This window comes from Hypanus sabinus, chromosome 18, assembly GCF_030144855.1.
Source record: "Hypanus sabinus isolate sHypSab1 chromosome 18, sHypSab1.hap1, whole genome shotgun sequence".
Classification (NCBI taxonomy): Eukaryota; Metazoa; Chordata; class Chondrichthyes; order Myliobatiformes; family Dasyatidae; genus Hypanus; species Hypanus sabinus.
In genome coordinates, this window is record NC_082723.1 from 43,901,674 (window position 1) to 43,920,609 (window position 18,936).

The following is an 18,936-nucleotide window of genomic DNA, read 5'->3' on the forward strand; positions in this document are numbered from 1 at the left end:
TCTGGGAAATAATATCTTCGGAACTTTTGAATTGCCATAAAAACTCATTTACTAATGAATTCAGGGTCAGAAACTTGCCATTAAAGACTAGCCTAAACTGTAATGAAAACTTCAGTGAGAAGCACTTTATTTATCAGCAAGAAATATCTGCAATGGAACCGTATGCGTGAAATCAACTCAGTCGTGACTATGATTCATGGCGGAAATTCAAGAATCTGAAATTGGTGCAACTTATAAACAGCTGATTTTGCATTTATCTATAAGTTGAGTGAATCTCCAGGCTGTATTTGGAACTGAATTCTTAAAAATTCACTGAAGAGAGTTACCCATCTGCAAAGTGACTTCCTACAAATGAAGAGCTCGTGGCTCATTCTGAGAGATGTTGTCTGGATTAATCAGCTTCCCATCAGCATAAAACTTCCAAGGACTGCTGACATGCCACTTCTCGTATTTCAGGAATCCGAATATATGGACAAGGGCAGGCCAGCAGGCCATTTGGCAACTCAACTATTGTGAGTGCTAGCACATCATTAACTTAATCCCAGAGAAACTAAGAATTGAGAGGACTGGAACCCACAAGTGTATGTGAACAAGTTTAAGAAATGATAATGAATTGCCCATATACGGTAAGTGATTTGATTAAAGAGCTGACCGGGAGTTTTGAAAGTACTCAGCTGGTATGTTTTGGAGTGGAGTTACGATCTGCAAGGGAGCAACAAAGAGGAGTACGTTGAAGATGGATTCACAAGGTTAATCACCACTGCAAACAGGCTCATGTTTACATCATGCAGTATGACATTGTTCACAACTTTAACTTTTGTTACTGAGAATAAGTCACAGGTTTTGATTTAATTGTGTTGCTGTTCTATCCTTTGTCACTTCCACCTATCGCTCACCAGCTTCTTACATTTCTCCCCCATCACCTGGATCTTCCCATCACCCACCAGGTTTTGCTTTACCTCTTCCACCCACCTTTTGGTACTCATTATCTGTTAAAATTTAAAAATCCAAGGTGCAAAGGGATTTGGGAGTCTTCATGCAGGATTTGCTAAAGGTTTACTTGCAGGTTAATTTTGTGGTGAGAAAGGCAAGTACAATGTTAGCATTCATTTTGAGAGGACTAGAATATAACATCAAGGATGTAGTGTGGAGGCTTTATAAGTCAGTGGTAAGGACACACTTGAAGTATTGTGAGCAGTTTTGAGCCCCTTATTTAAGAAAGGATCTGCTGATGTTGGAAAGGGTTCAGAGGAGGTTCATGGGAATGAAAGGGTTACCACATGAAGGCCAGTTGATGGCTCTCGGCCTGTACTCTCTGAAATTCTGAAGAATGAGGGGGAATCTTATAGAATCTCATAGAACGTTGAAAGAGTCCTTTCACATCCTTGATAGAGTGGATGTGGAGAGAATGTTTCATATGGTGGAGGAGTCTAAGGCCAGACAGCACAGCCTCACAATAGAGGGACGTTCTTTTAGAACAGAGATGAGGAGGAATTTCTTTAACCAATGAGTGGTGAATCTGTGGAATTCATTGCCACAGGCAGCTGAGGAGGCCAAGTCATTATGTATATTTAAGGCAGTGGTTAAAAGTTTCATGATTGCTCAGGGCATAAAGGATAAATGGGAAGAAGGCAAGAGATTGGGGCTGAGAGGGAAATGGATCAGCCACGATGAAAAGGCAGAGCGGGCTGGATGGGCCAAATGACCCAATTCTGTTCCTATCTTTCTTTCTTTCCATTTCTGAAGAAGGATCTTGACGCAAAATGTCAACTGTCCACTTCCCTCAATAGATGCTGCCCGATGTACAGATACCCCAGCATTTTGTGTGCTGCTCCAGTTTCACAGTATCTGCAGTCTCTTGTGCCGCCATTTTGTTTTGTTGTAATACCATCCTAACTTGACTCTACCACAATGAATCAGAGCTGAGACACTATTGACAATATATGACCCCAGACCCATTACAATTTTGTTACTTCTTTACCGCCTCAGCTCAGGGGCAATTAAGAATGAACAATAAATATCAGCAGTTCAAACAACATCCATAAATACATAAAATTTATAAATGAATACTTTGATGCACAGAACCCAGCCCTTTTGAATCGCCTCATCCAATAGCTCTGTACCTGTCTGAACTGTGTATCTAACTTGTTTGCTCTGCAAATGTCATATTATATAACCAAAATCTAAACTTCATATTACAAGCTGGTTTGAACAAAATCAACTTGAAATATCAGATAGTGCACATATATTTTTGATTGCCTTTTTGTTGCTATTTCATGCTATTTTTACTTTTCTCCATATGTATGAACATCCTCCCCATTCCTCTCCATCAAACCTACCCTTCCCTCAGTCTCCCATACTTTCCTACTGTGAGAAAACCCCAACTCAATTTTGGGCCCCACTTTGCATTGATGGTCACATGAGCAGCCTTGAAGATTCACTTTGACATGTCAAGCAGGAAGGAGAGGGAAATGCAAATCTGCGGTCTAATGAATGCAAATCTATATCCGACCATCGATTGAAACAGTTGGATCTCAATTATTTGCCTTCCTGATCTGCAGTCTCTGATACTTCATCAACTTATTTCTTCAGAGCTTTTATAATTACCTTGATCTTATGGGACATTGTGCAATCACCAATCCAACGTGTGTTAGATACTTGGGAGAACCCGTTCATTACTACCTCTCATTGTGTACGTGCAGCCTGCCAGTTTCAAGCTGTTTGGTTACCTTCTGTTAATTCACACCTCCAATCTGCAAATAGGAACTGGCAAGAGGCATAGGGAGGAAAAAGTGTACTTTAATTTCTCTGCAATAGTCTGCAGACTGCCCATCTCTGTCACTAAAATAGGGCCCCATATCTAAGAAAAGGATGTGCTGGCATTGGAGAGAGTCCAGAAGAGGCTTACAAGAATGATCTTCGGAATGAAAGGGTTGACATGTGCGAAGCATTTGATGGCTCTGAGCCTGCACCTACTAGAATTTGGAAGAATAATGGGAGAATGTCATTGAAACATACTCAGCATTGATGTGCATTGGTACACGAATAGAATGTTACAAATAGTGGAAGAGTCGAGGACAATGGGGCTCAGCCTTAGAATAGAAGGACGTTTCTTTAGAATGCAGATGAAGAACTTCTTCAGCCAGACAGTGGTGAATCTGTGGAATGTACTGCCACTGATGGCTGTGGAAGCCAAATTGTTGGGCATATTTAAAAGGGAGGTTGAGTGCTTCCTGATTAGGAGGAGCATTAAAGGTTATGGGGAAAATGCGTTGAGATGGAAAATAAATCACGATTGAATGGTATTGCAGACTCAATGGACCAAATAGCTCAATTCTACTCCTATATCTTATGTATATTATTTCCTTGAACAATTTCTGGGGACTTGTACCATTGGCCTAAAATCAATGCACCAGCTCCTGTGAATTGCTGTCCATTATTACATACCATCTGCTGGGTCAGATAGACAGCAGTGGATTCCCACAACACAACACCCTGTCCACTTTACTGCTCTGTAACAATGCACAGCCTGTTAATGACAGTTCAATTTTTTGGCTTAAGACAGTATGTCAATGTATTACAAGTTCTGTTTTATATATTTAAGGTACCTGAATAAATAATAAAAAAGAAACCCTCTCCTTTCCGCCATTTTCTCCCAATTTTTTTTGAGTGGTCCGGTTGTGCCAGTGCTAGGTTTAATCTGAGGCTGGCTCCATGGGTAGGCTTAATCAAAGAATTTCTCAATATCTATCATCATTCTTCAAGACAATCTCTGGAATTGGCAAAAAGACTGCTATGTCTATCTCACCTCGAAGTACTATTTTGTTTCTCCCAGTATAAGCTTGACAACATACTACCTACAGCAAAACTATAGCTAATATTGCTGAAAATAGTTCAGTTCTTAATAAAACCTGTATTGGTATAAATTCATCTCTGGATAAATACTCTAAATGTATTATAAAACAGTGCCTGCCTTCTACTCTCTTTCCCAAGTTTGTTTGATTTGAAATTCAGCTCGAGAGTTGCTAACAGAGGCATGAGACATATTTTGTGCCATCAAGTAGAGATGAATCTTACAGCAAAAATAATGTGGTCAAACCATTTTCTTGTGACCAAACTTTTTAGTGTAATGTTGAATACAAAAAGAGGAGAGGTTGGTGAGGGTGTCCATGTACAATATCTCTGCTTCTGATCTGTGACAAAAGAGGATAAAAGGATTCCTATGACATGTACAACACTAAAAAACTGCATGATTTTTTAAAAAGTAGGCATATTTAAATAAATCATAAACACGAGAAGTCTGCAAATACTGGAAATCCAAAGCCACATGCACAAAAGTTTGGAGAAACTCAGCAAGTCAGGAAAAACCTATGGAAATTAATAAACGTCATAATTTCAGGCTGACACCCTTTTTTCAGGATGGAAAAGGATGGAGGAAGATACCAGAATATAAAGGTGGGGAGAGGAGAAAGAGAATAACTAGGTGACAAGTGAAGCCAAATATGTGAGAAAGGTAAAGGGCTGGAGAGGAAGGAATCTAATATAGTAGGAGAAAAGAGTGGACTGTAGGAGAAAAGGAAACAGAAGAGAAAAGGTAAAATGCCAGAATGAGGAACAGAGGAAGAGAGAAAAAGGAAGAATTTTTTCACTATAAAGAGACATTCATACCATCAGGTTGGAATATAATGTGTCGTACCTCCACTCTGAGGGTGGTCTCATCTTGGCACAAGAGAAGACCATGCACCAACAAGTCTGAATGAGAATTGGATTTGGAATGAAAATATTTGGCCACTAGGAAGTTCCGCTTTTATTTTTTAAATCATTAAGTTATATTGAGAGTTAAAAAAAATGATGAACTTCAATAAATTCCTGTGAATTTGTCCTGTGATTTGTTGGTCTCTGCCATATTATACAGTCTATCTCCTGCTCTTGATATCACAACACAACCCATTTTAACAGATTGAGAATTTCTGTAACTTCTATTACTAAAATTCTTCTGTGACAAGAAACGTTTGAGTGTACCAGTTGACAATTGATTATACAGAATGTAATGAAAATACGGTTCATAATTCTATGAAAAAAGAAAATGAAATGATAATTCTCTCACCCAATTGCAGAATATTAGAACTGTAGTTTAATTCTTTTGTAATTCACTCATATTGCTTTAACTTTTTATTTAATCAAAACCCTGCTGTTTGTGCTATAGCTCACAGAAACGTCTCTTTATCATCCACCTTGTATTGACTGATCTGCACTGATTTCCATTCTGCAAACAATTTACTTCTAAAACCCTCTTCCATGTTTACAAATCTCTTAAACATTTGACTTCTCCCATATCTGTATCTTCCTCCAAGCCTTTTAAGTCCATGTGCTCTTCGTCCCCTTGTGCCAAAGAACTTTAATCTCTGTGATTCATGGCTGTTGCTCCTGTAGCATTTGACTGTTTTTTTGCTAGCTTGACTCTCAACCTGGCACAGATGAAAAGTATGTAAGGTATCGACCAGATTCAAACTTGGGACCATTCGCCTTGAAGTCCAGTGCTGATACCACTACACCACTGGCCAGCTGTGGCTTCAAATCTTATCCTTCAACTCTTGATTTCTTTCTGAACTCAATAAGCTGCTTGAGCTTACAACTAAAACCAAATCTAATTGGAATTTGGTCTACAGCAAAACTTTCGAACCTCATCCCATGCAAATCTGTCAAGGCATTTCTTCCTCTTCCCTCACCTCTCCCTGCGATTGGTACCAATCTGGGGATCTTCTGTACCCAGGTTATATCCCTTATTATTGCTCTTCACATACTATAAAAGCATTTTTTTTTTTTAAAACAGCATATGGTAGGATCCAATAGCCATCCTTTGCCCTTTTCCCCAAGAGACTGTCTCACAGGAACTGGGTGGTGACAAGAACACCTGGCAACCAAAAACATGAATTGCTAAGCCAACCCAACTCAACATAATTCATGCCAGAGGATTCACTCACTGGGGTTCCATTGGGTTTTGATCAGGTCCCTCTCCTCTCCTGCTCCTTCTCTAAAATACTTTCCTCACAGCATCTGCTTCTTTGACTGAGCTTTGGTTTCTCTATATTAGTAAGACATTCTTTGGCTGCAGGCAAACTTTTCCTGACCGTTAACTTGCTAAATACACTGGAAGATTAAGGGGAGCATATAAATGCCATCTGTCACTTTTTTTTTTAAAACTCAATTTGTGCATTTATTCAGAACATTAAAATTAGTGATGCAGTTTAATCTTCATGAAAAGCCAAATACTAGCTTTTATTTCAAATGCACACAGCTGTGGAGCAGATTAATTCTGTTGCAGTCCCAAAAAGTCTTGGCTTGACCTAACACCCTGCACACATTGAACAGCACGAGGCATTATGTAGGTGTAGTGACAACAGAGTTGGGAGGATAACTGATCCGAGAGTAGCAATGGCTGAATATGGTCTATTTCTCATATTTTCTTATGTTATTCAAGACTACTCAGCCCATCAAGACTATGATGGCTGTCAGAGCATTTCTCCCAGTTGCATCCCCTTTTTGATTTATATATAACTGTAGGGCTGTCAGTACCAGTAACTGTGGTGTTAACTGTTCAGGCTAACAAAATGGCTACTCTGTATTGTTATATTGAACTGGCTTCTCTGTAATGTTACTTAATGCTGTAATGGATTTCTGCATCTGGTATGTTTGGGTTATGACTGCAGATAAGGGGGGAACTAACCAATGGAGAATTGTTATGCTATCTTGTGTGTGTAAGCTGAGCGGGAGTTTGCGGTCTTTTTCCAGGAGGAGAGCGAGGAGGACGGACGTGTGAGTAGCAGACAGTGGTTCCAGAGCAGCGGATACTGGACGTCGGCGGTTCGGATGGTGGCCGAAGGCTCGGAAAGTCATTGTGGATGGAGCTGGAGGCGTGAGCTCCAACTTATTAAAATATTATGTGCACAAACTGATAAACTTATTGATTTGGCACCTTTAGGTTATCTGTTTCTAATAACCCATCACTAAGAATTAACTATAAAGTTACAATTATTTACTCGCTTTTGGTGTATTGTCTGGTATTTATGTTGCGAGCATGTACTGGGGGGGCATTATGCCATATTTACACCAATGTATCACACTATTGGTGGGGCAACGGCGGTTCACCTTAGGCAAACGGGGGCAAATTGGGGCACGGAGGCTACATAACCTACTTTTCCTCGCATATGCGTCAACTTCCCTTGATTTTCCTGTAACCAACAAGTCTCTGAGGGATGTGGGAAGAAAGCCACAATCACAGAGATTGTGGAACTCTGGAGAGACAATGATGGAGGATAAGACTGCACAAACAGTTACACCACTGTTCTGTGCCTTTCCAGAGGAGCAGTTCTTTACATCAATAGTTTAGAGAAAACTTTGCCATCTATAGCACAGTCAAAATTATAGGTAGCTGTCACAGAATTATGATAGAGAATTAAGGAGATTATTGCATTTTTTTATATTCAAAGAACATGGAGTGCACCATCAATGAGTAGTTCCAGTGAATATTCAGCTTCATTAAAGCGAAGTTATGTAAATTCACTTGTAAAAAAATATTGTATCTCCGATTCTTGCAACACAATATTAGGCGCTTTTGCTCACCAAAACCACGGCAAATGTCAAATATCCATTTTTATTAGTCTAGTTTAACTTTAGTTACAATGTGGAATAGCCCCTTACAGCCCTTCGAGTCGCTCTGCACAACAACCGCTGATTTAATCGCAGCCTAATTACAGGACAATTTATAATGACCAATTAACCTACCAGCCGGTACGTCTCTGGACTGTGGGAGAAAATTGTAGCACCCAGAGGAATGCCAAGCAGTCATGAGGAGAATGTATAAACCCTTTAAAGGCAGCAGCGGTAATTGAACCCGATTCAGAGGTACTGTAAAGTTAGTTACCACTATGCCACCCCCATTTATTGAATGGGTTGTTTGCAGTAGAGTGGGATGGTCTTCAAGTGAAACATAAACATAGTTTGAAACAGTTGGACAGAGGCCTGTTTCTGTGCTGTACAGTCAATTCAGAAAGTTTTGTGTTAACATTTACAAAATAAACATGTACGGTCAGTAGCCACTTAACTAGGTGGTGGTGGCATCCGTCGGTCTCGAGAGACCATGGATCTGCGCCTGGAGTTTCCAGGGTGCAGGCCTGGGCAGGGTTGTATGGGAGACCGGCAGTTACCCAAGCTGCAGGCCTTCCCCTCTCCACGCCACCGATGTTGTCCAAGGGAAGGGCACTAGGACCCATGCAGCTTGGCACCGGTGTCATCGCAGAGCAATGCCTTGCTCAAGGACACAAACACGCTGCCTCAGCTGTGGCTCGAACCAGTGACTTTCAGGTTACTAGTCTGATGCCTTGCCCACTAGGGCACATGCCAACACATTAACTAGGTAACCTACTCATTAATGCAACCATCTCATCAGCCAAACATGTGGCAGAAACCCAATGCATAAAAGCATGTAGACATGGTCAAGAAGTTCTGTTGTTGCTCAGACCAGACATCAGAGTGGGAAGAAATGCGATTTAAGTGACTTTAACAATAGAATGATGGTTGATGCCAGACGGGGTGGGTTACACATCTTAGGAAGTGTTGATCTCCTGGGATTGTCACACACATCAGTCTCTGGAGTTGACAAAGAATGGTGCAAAACAAAACAGTGAGCAGCAGTTCTCTGGAGAACAACACCTTGCTAATGAGAGAGGTCAGAGGAAAATGGCCAGACTGCTTCAAGCTGACAGGAAGGTGACAGTAACTCAGAAAAAAGCGCATGGCAGAAGAGCTTCACTAAGTGCACAACATATCGAATCTTGAAGTGGATGGGCTACAGCAGCAGAATACCACACTGATAAAGCAGCCACTGAGCGGATGTGCCTAAAAGTACTGCAAAAATAATTTCTACTTCCAGAAAGTATGAAGTGTACTTTCGGTGCGGCATGGTAGCGTAGCGGTTTGCACATTTTTTAACAGCGCCTCGGGTTCAATTCCCGCCACTGCCCATAAGTGGGCTAAAATAACAGCACACTATTCAATGCAAGTGCTAGTAAGCATGTTACAAAGACACCGTGAAATTGGGCAATGTCATATTAGTTCCATCCTTTCTCCTGAGAAAAGCTAAGAGAAACAAATTTGCAACAATTCCATCTGGTGTTCTCGACGTGGTTTCATTCACCCCTGCCTGTGAAAGGATTGCTAGTACACTGTCCCAGTTGGATATTGTCAGAATCAATAACATTTCAGATTTATTTTTCAGTCGAGATATTTGATCCTTTCAGCAGCTACAATCTGGTGCATGCAGAGTAATCAGCTTATCTTTTACATGCAGTTTTCAGCTTGCAGAAAAACCTGTATATGGCCTGCGCTTCTAATTTGTTTCTCAATGCGGGATAGGACCCACCTTCATTGCCTCTGCAATTTGCCTGATTTATTCATTGATCCTAAATTTTTGACTGAACTGAACTTCCCTGCATGACCTGCCACTTGTTCAAAATGTCATGGTTTTCTTCAAAGGCACAAATCCATGGAATCCACCTGGATCAGCAATACTCCAATACTTCCCTAGTGTTCATTCTTCCAATGTACAGTTAAAGGAGTGAAACAAGCAGGTTCTTTGATAGCTCATCCTGTATCTTCTAGCTAGTCAGCAGATATCACGGGTGGTAACAGTCACTGATCTCTGTATCTATGTTCACCGCTCATGATAGAGTACACTGCAGTGTACTACACGAGCGGTGAACATAGATGCAGAGATCAGCAACAGAATTGCCAAAGCCAGTGCCGCCTTTGGGAGACTCCGTGATAATGTATGGGAGCGGAGAGTACTCAACCTTACCACCAAGCTGAAGGTCTACCGAGCAGTGGTTCTCACCACCCTCCTCTATGCCAGCGAGACCTGGACTGTCTACAGCAGACACACTAAACAGCTCAACCACTTCCACTTGCGCTGCCTCCGCAGACATCTCTACATATGATGGCCAGACATGGAGGTTCTGGAACGGGCTAGCACCCACAGCGTCTACACCCTCCTACAGAAAGCCCAAGCCAGATGGGCTGGCCATATCGTCAGGATGTCTAACAGTCGACTACCAAAACAGCTGCTGTATGGAGAGCAGAACCAAGGCAAGCGCTCAGTTGGAGGGCAGAAGAAATGTTTCAAAGACTGCCTCAAAGTGTCCCTCAAAGACCTCAACATCAATCCCAGTAGCTGGGAATCGCTGGCTCTGGACCGCCCAACTTGGTTGAGCAGGACCACTAAAGGAGTGTATGCAGCAGAAATCAGACGCACCGCAGAGGCTCAGAGGAAATGCACCGCATGCAAGGCTCGAACTACCTCCACTTCCACTGCAGCACCTACCCTCATGTGTCCCACATGTGGGTGAGCTTTCAGGGCCCAGATTAGCCTCACCAGTCACCTCCGGACCCACAGTCACAAACCCTCCACCTGACAGAAATCGTGGTCATCTTCGACTCCGAAGAACGAACAACAACAATCACTGACCAGCTAAGTGTTTCTCCCACTTCCTGATTTTGTTAGATTGCCAGCTCCTGTTACTGTTTTCATTGTGATTTAGTGGGTGACTTTACTTGGTTGGCAGATTTTCTTTCCATCAATCCATAACCACGCAGTGTTTACCTCAAATGCCACATAGGCTCAAGACGTATGTGCTCAGACCCTCATTTTATAGCAACTGAGAACTAAACATTCCTGATTAGAAGATGCACTACAAGTTTAGTAGGCAGTCGTCGATCCCAGGTGGTCATGGATCTGTGCCTCTGATGCACTGTTTCCTCTCCAGGGTGCAAGACTGGTCGGGAAAATTTGAAGAACCGCCTGTTGCCCATGCAACCGGTTCCGCCTCTCCACGTCACTGATGTAGTCCAAAGGAAGGGCAAGTACTGATTCAGCTTGGCACCAGCGTTGTTACAGAGGTTGCCGGAGTGAAATTGTAAACAACGTCAAACTGCCCTAGAAACCCTGGCTCCGGATTTCTCCTCGGGCTTTCCTCCTGAAACATTTCCCATGGGTTGGTATGGCCGCAGGGCAGCAGAAGTTTAAATTCAAGTTTTCCTTCTCCTAGGCGGGTTGGTGTCCAAGTCTGATGAGCCCCACCTGCTCCAACTAGTTAGTGCCTGGTTATTGTACCCTCTTCTGAAATTCAGTTCCACAGTTTAAATACAGTGCACTGTTGCAACTTAATCAAAACGGTGTATTTTGAGACAATTGAATATCTTCATTTTGAGTTCAGACAGGGTGAGCAGCATCGCAGAGCATCTATCCTGCTCCCAACACATAGATGCAATCATGAAGAAGGCATACCAGTAGCTATGCTACATTAAGAGATTGAGGAGATATGGTAGGTCATCAGAGACTCCTGCAAATCTTGACAGATATACAGTAGAAAGTATTCTGACTGATTGTATCACCACCTAGTATGGCTCCAGTATGCAGGATCAAAAAAGGCTGGAATGGGTTACAGACTCAGTCAATTCCATCACAAGCACAACCCCCCAACCCTATCACCACTGAGGGCAACTTCAAAAGGTAGTACTTCAAGAAAGTGGCATCCTTCATTACAGACCCTGACCACATAGAAAATGCCTTCTTCTCATTATAACCACTGAGGAGAAGGTTCAGGAGCCAGAAGTCCACACTTGGTGTTTCAGAAATAGCTTCTTCCCTTTTGCCATCAGATTTCCAAATGGTCCATGAACCCATTAACACTACCTCAGTATTTCTCCATTTGTAATTTATAGTAATTATGGCTTGCACTGTACTGCATATCATGAAACAACAAATTTCACAACATACATCCATGCTAATAATATGATTCAGATATCAGTATTAACCACCAGGTCTGTGGATACTAGATTTAACGTATAATATTCTCCCAGATGTAATTCACTTTCTCAGAGGTATTAAAAGTGGAAGAATTTATATAATAGGCTGTTAGAATAAAACATATGGCCTTTTAGTCAAAATTGCAATATATATTCTATATTTTCATTGAATTCCCAATAAGCCCACATGTCAATGTGATGTTTGTCTCCAAGTGAGAAGGATTATCCATTTCTGAGGCAAAACCAAAGAATGACTGATTCCCAAAAGTTCCAGGCTTAGTGTTTACTTGGCAGGTGGGATGGGTGTCATCTTTAGACATGGTAGTTTTTTTTATTGTTCCTTGTTTAGTTCGGGCAGCAGCCTTGCCTTTTCATTAGTGTTTGTTTGTTTTATGAGGACAAGTTGCTAGCTCAATGCTCAACCCAACACAGATGAAAAGTGTGGAAGGAGCCAGCCGGATTCGAACCTGGGACCACTTGCTCCGAAGTCCGGTGCAGATGCCACTACACCACCGGCCAACCACTGTTTTTTAATTGAACAAGTACTCAAATCAAATAGATTTAATCAAAAACTCAGTGGAGTTCATTGGCTTTAGCTACCCAATATTCAAACCATGAATCTTTCTGATATTTATTTATTTCTCCTTCATTCAACAAGATATGTATAAGTGCTTAGTTAGTTCTGTCAGGGAAAAGAAAATGAAGATAGAAGTGAAGTTTTCATTTGGTACAGCTGTTGGATTGCGATGTTCTGAGAGGGACTGATGAATGCCCACTTGCACATTCTGCTAAAAGGAAGATTCTTTGGCATGCAGAGTGCACGAGTGGGCAGCACAAGGAACGTGAGGCAAGGACAAACTAATTTACTCAGAAGGTCATTATTTCTTTTTCAGGATCAAAGTCCATCTGCCATTGCTCTCGTCAAATTAACAGCTGATCAATGTCATCTTTCATAGCCCTTCATTATGAACAACAATTTATCTGGAGGGAGTTGCCAGGAAAGTGGATTACACTAATTTCTTGTGTGGTAAATGAATTCAGTGTTTAGCCCTGGTATCAAATGTTATTCCTGAAGCTGGGACATCCTGTGTTTTAGAAACTGTGAATGTTTCTCTCACATTCAGTAAAATGCAGCATCATTTCACAAGTAGCGAACCATTTGTGTGTGGAGGAGTATGTGAACTGAAATAAAACGTACGTATCCCATGGAAATCTCATAGGCTGCCATGGAGATGGGGATGAATTGAAAGAGGGTGTTTTACAACACAGAAACATGCTTTGGTGCCCTATGCCATCAAGATTGCTGGGGCCACAGGTGTGCACAATGTTGAAGCCTCAGCAATTAGAGTGGGAGCTCCTTGTGGTGAGAATCAACAACTAAAAATATATCTTGAGGAGTCAATGATTCTGACAATCACATCCTTGCAGTGAGTCTTCAGTTATCACATCATACGCATGTTGTTGTATTGTTTGCTCCCCGTTTCACTGTGAGTGAGAAACAAAGGTCAGAGGTTGTGACTTTTGGACCTAATGCACACTAGAAGGAAAGTAATGAGTACAGCACATATTGAGTACATCATCATGTTCACACACAACAATGGGGACAGACCATTCATGAGTGTGAATCAAGCTTGTTCTGATTTTCCAATGTGGAAATAGTTCCAACCACTTCAGAACATGTAAAATACAATTTTTAAGCATGATAGATGATTAAAATTATGTGCCACTGGGTCCAATCTTTTTGAAAGTAGCTGCAGGGAAAGCAGTTTCTCAGAGAAGTTCCTGAAAAGTAAGGAGATTCTTTAGCATATTGTCTTTATACATCATCTTCTCAGATACCACCTCAGTGGAACGGAAACACAAGGCTTAGACCACAGATATTCTAAAGCCAAGGAAAATGCCCTTGACTATTATGTTCCAGGTCAGTGATGCTCAGATAACAAATTCTACCCCAAAATAACACGGCTGTCCCATGTATCATTCTGCTATCAAATTTGGACTTAGAAGTATGAATAACCCAATACAAATGGCAATGATTTATTCTAATAGACTTTGATTACAATTTTGCAAGCCTTATATGATATTTATTAGAAAAATTCTCTGGATTAGCCTTCCCTCTGCTGGAAGCATGAATATGAAAAAGAATTCTGCCAGCATGAGACTTTCTTAGGATTATTAGTGAACATGATGCAAGTTAGTTGCAAACAATCTATGGCTACACTAAAATCATGTGTCGCTGTTTATTTGTCTGAGGAGTACCACTCTCTCGGCAGATGTCTTTGGGCCTGTTGCATACTGTGGGAATCTGGCTTGCTCTACCTCAACAAGCACAGCTCCCTTTTGTGATTTTGATTTCCAAGCAAGGATCACGTGGATTGATGGAGAAGACAGAAAGTCACAAGTTAAAAATAATACTAGTAATAAATTGAGCAAATAATTGAATCTTCTCTTGTACATCCAGAGGCAACTCAAATATTAGTTTTTGCTGAGGAGGTTGTCCTCATGGCAATACATGTTGGAAGGCACATTTGCTTGAGATGTACCTCTTGCCAAATTTAAAAAACTCGCAGCATCAAAAGGCGCATGGCAAATTTACAACAACAAACTAAATATAAATTATATACAATTTTCATAAGGTTGAACAAAATTAGAACAAGAAAAATAACAAAGTCTATTGTAGTGCAAAGTGGTCATTGTGTTACCTCACTAAGGTAGTTATTAGTGTTGTGCATGTTGGTTCAAGAACCAGATGGTTTAAAGGAAGTACGAGCTTATCCATAAATCTAACTCCTTTATTCTTGGAAATTCTGGAAAGCAGAAGCATAAAAACAAAAGCACATCATGTCTGACCCGCTCAGGTAGGAACTTCCTCAACTGCACTCAACTAACAGACATCACCTGCAGCCTATTTAAAGCCAGCCCTCATTCACAGTCATTGTTCACCTATCAAACCAGCCAGCCTCAACAGTTGCTCATTACCTTCAGTTATCTTATTGTACCTGTTCTCTTTTCTTTTGTGGCTCTTGTTGACTTGTTACTTCCACTGTTTATTATTAAAGTTTTCTTTCATCGCTGAACCATCTCTACTGTCTGCTTTTGGGTCAAGCTTCCGCCACATTTCTTGAGAAGTCAAACTTGTCCTCCTCAGGCCATCTTTGGATATTTACTTAAAATGTGCCTCATCTTATCTAAATCACTTTCTTACCTTGATCTTTCTTTGAAATCTATTCTGCATATCCAAAGGAATCTGCGGTCAAAATTACAACGTTTCACAATTTATTGAATGAAGAAATTCCTCTTCAATTCAATCTTATATCTCCAGTATCTGATTTTGAGATAGTTTTCATCTCCCAGCCATAAGAAAGCATTTCTTAGTACCTCATCTGCCAAACCCTTCAAGAACTTGTACATCTCAATACATCCAACTCTCATCCGTATGAACTCCAATCATTTCCGGCACATCCTGTCAAATCCCTTCTTGACTGAAGTCTCCTAATCCCAGGAGCTAATCCAGTAAATCTTTATTGCGTACCCTCTAAGGTATTTTATCTTCCTCCTTTTGTAAGAGATATAAAATAGCACACAGTAATCTTTGCCTCACCAAATCCCTGCAGAATTACAGCAAGGATTGGTTGCTCGAGTTGTAGCCCCTTGCAATGAAGGCACATGTATCAGTTGGCTACAATGTGCATTTAGTACCTGCATGATACACTTTTGTGCTTCATGGACAAGGACAATCAAATCCAACTCAATACCAGTATACACCAGAGTCCAACCTTTTCAAATAAATTTTATTTTTATTCCTACAACAAATTTAACTTAATGTTACCATAATTCCTAATTATATTTATTAAGTCATTCAAGAAACTTATGCAAATCTGACATAGTCATTGTTTATAGTGTATCAGTAGTTTCCCTCGAGAAGCTAGTAATGAGTCTTTTTGAACCCCTACAGTCTCCATGGTGAAGATATTCACACAGTCCTATTGAAGATGGAGCTTCTCAGTTTGTATTTACTAAGAATCCTCCAATAATAAATAATAAACTATGAAGTCTGCATTATATACATCTTCGAGGGAAACTTGTTTAACTTGAGCCTCTTGTTTAAGAGCAAATTTATGTACTTTTAAAGGAGTTTAGTTGATTGATTCCAAGGATGAAAGGATTGACTTGTCAAGAAAGGTCGGGTCCATACAACAGGAATTTTGCAGAATGAGAAGCAATATTACTGAAGCAGGTAAATTTCGAATGGGATTTGATAGAACAGATATTGAGAAGAGTTTCACTTAATGGGGAATTGTGCACCAGGAGAAGTAGATACAGAATAAGTGGCTGCCTTCTTCCATCAAAGATGAAGAATTTCTTCTCAAGTGTTGTGAATCTCTGCAATTCTAAGTAAGATGAGGAAAATAAATAATTAAATACATTTAAATTTCAAGGTTCAAGTTTAAGTTTAATCGTCACATCTGCTACCTTTCCTTTTAGTTGCTCATTAGGAACACTTCAAAGAAAAGTATTAGATTTGTCAAATTCTGTTTCCTTTTCATCAAACTACTTACACCCTGCTCAGTCAGGAATGCAAGTACATTGCAAAGGCAGAGTCCTATTAAAGGGGGCATTTTCATTGTTTACAAATTAGGATAAACAGTCCAACACATATCAGAAGGTACGCATTTTCTGCCAAGCAATTAAATCATACACATTCTTTAATATCTGATTCAATTCTATAAGATGGAAAATATAACAAAAATCACTCTGATATTACAGTCCTAAATTTTCATTCTGTTTCTCCACATATCTGAAATGCATTGCAGGCAGGATTATGGATGTGAATGGAAATCTCTTTTTCTACCAATTTTCAAACATATTAAAATGCCCAGTCCTCCACAGCCTGACAGTCTTCTTGCAATATCTGTGAAATCCATGTATAAGGAAGTTTAACATTTACTTGTGAGTCTTCTTTGGGTCTTCTCCACCCTGGACCCCACCAAAATACCAATCCCCAACCAGATCCTCACCTGACCCAGCCACACTGCATTCCCCCAACTGATCATCAGGCCTATGCCAATCAATAGACTTCTCCCTCTTATAGAAGTGTACAGTACTGTAAAGACAGTTGTGGTAGGATAGCAATGAGCATAGCACTATTACAGTGCCAGTGACCTGCTGTCTGTAAGGAGTTTTGACATTCTCCCTGCAATCCCAAGCAATTCCTCCTGGTGCTCCAGTTTCGTTCCACATTCCCAAAATGTATGAGCTGGCAGGTTAATGGGTCACATGGGTGACATGGTCTCATTGTTGCTGGAAGGGCCTGCCAGCCTGCTGCATCTCTAAATAAATAATAAGTATGTAATCCAGTATTGTTCAGGAGTGGATCATACATGATGAATAAGATTATTTTATTTTGAATTGGTGACTAAATTAGTGGACACAGGAATGTCTGTGGATTTATTTGGACTTGCATAAGTAATTCAATGAAGCGGCAGAAGCTAACCAGAAAGAGGTTTATAACATTGTGAGAAGTATTGGAAGAGTTGATAGTTGGTGTCTATACCTCCAGGGTCAAAATGTCCAATACTAGATGTCATGCTTCTAAGCTAAGAGGCAGGGTAAGTTCATATGAGATATGTGGTGCAAGTTATTTATACACAACTAGTGTTGAGTGTCTGAACTGCACTGCCGGGGTAATGGTGGAGGTAGTTGTAATAGCATTTAAAAGGCTCTTAGATAACCACATGACTATGCAGGAAATGGAGGTACATTAGCCATGTGTAGGTAGAAAGGATTAGATGTCAATGTCTTAATTAGTTCGGCATAACATCTTGGGCCAAAGGGTCTGTTCCAGTGATGCACTGTTCTGTATTCTATATTCTGTGAAGTCTCTCTTCAGAGTTTGTTGGCAGATGTTGATGCTCATGGAAATGAGGACACATTGCTGACCTGACTGACGTATTGACTCAATGCCAGAAGGCAGTATAAGATCAATGAGCAGATCTGTGTCCTGAATTGTATATAAACAGATGATACAGTGGGTAGCAATACAAGCTGTGCAGATGGAAACAATAAATTATCAAGAGATAATAGAACATCAACTAAGAAAAATACTGGAAATGAATTTCAACAAAGGTATATTTTGGTTATCCATTTGGACCAAAAAGCATAGAACAGTGTGCTTTTGAAATGGTTAAAAGTTAAAACAATGATAAAGAGACCGAGGGATTCTTGTACATAGATTATTAAAATGTCATAGGCATGAACAGATAATAATCAATACAGCTAATGGAATACAGGTCTTTACTTCTCAAGCAAAGGAATGGAAAGGATTAGATCCACTTCTATAACTGTGTAAAGACCTGATTCAGTTGCACAGGGGAATTATGGCCAGTAATGAGATTATAATATTAGCTTTATTTATAACATATACTGTACGTTGAAATATCCAGTGAAACAGGTCAGTTATATCAACTACCAACGTAGTCTGAGGATGTGCTGAAGGCAGCCCGCAAGTGTTGCCATGCTTTTGGAGCCAACGTAGTGTGCCCACAACTTACGAACCTTAACCCATATATCATTGGAATGCATAAGGAAGCGATATGATCATGGGGAGAATGGAGAATCTCCTTACAGACAGTGGCAGAATTGAGCCCGGGTCACTGCCATTGTCATATCATTACATTAACTGCTAGGCTACCATGCCACCTTAATGGACACCATACCTTTGGCAAGACATCTTTGTCTTACACCGAGTGAAGGAAGTATTTAACTAAAAGATGCCTGGACTACAAGGACCACATGACAAGAAATTACATCAACTAAAATTGTGTTCCCTGGCTTTCAGATGGTTAAGAGAACAAAGATATTACAAGCAACCTGATTGGGCAAAAGCTGCTCATTCTTGTGGGGTAGCTTGAATTAGTGGTGTGGATAAAAATTGTAGCCAGGCTATCAAGTATGAATTTGGAAGCATTTTTACATAGAAAGGGCTGTACAAGGCTGGAACTAATTTCTGCACAAGATGATGAATGTTAGATCAATTGCTAGTTGTAAACCTGAGATTAATACACATATTAATCA

The 18,936-nt window shown here is 40.5% G+C and overlaps 2 protein-coding genes across 4 annotated transcripts in view; one reads left to right on the forward strand and one right to left on the reverse strand.

The window, feature by feature from the left end:
- The window catches only part of LOC132407566 (uncharacterized), a 38,816-nt gene extending 31,824 nt beyond the window's left edge, over positions 1-6,992 (forward strand). The window contains exon 3 of the transcript XR_009516512.1: positions 6,793-6,992. The gene's annotated coding sequence lies outside the window, so the exon portion shown is untranslated. The remainder of the gene's footprint in view (positions 1-6,792) is intronic.
- LOC132407564 (astrotactin-2-like) overlaps positions 1-18,936 on the reverse strand; it is a 1,730,264-nt gene that overhangs the window by 1,285,839 nt on the left and 425,489 nt on the right. The window lies entirely within an intron of this gene.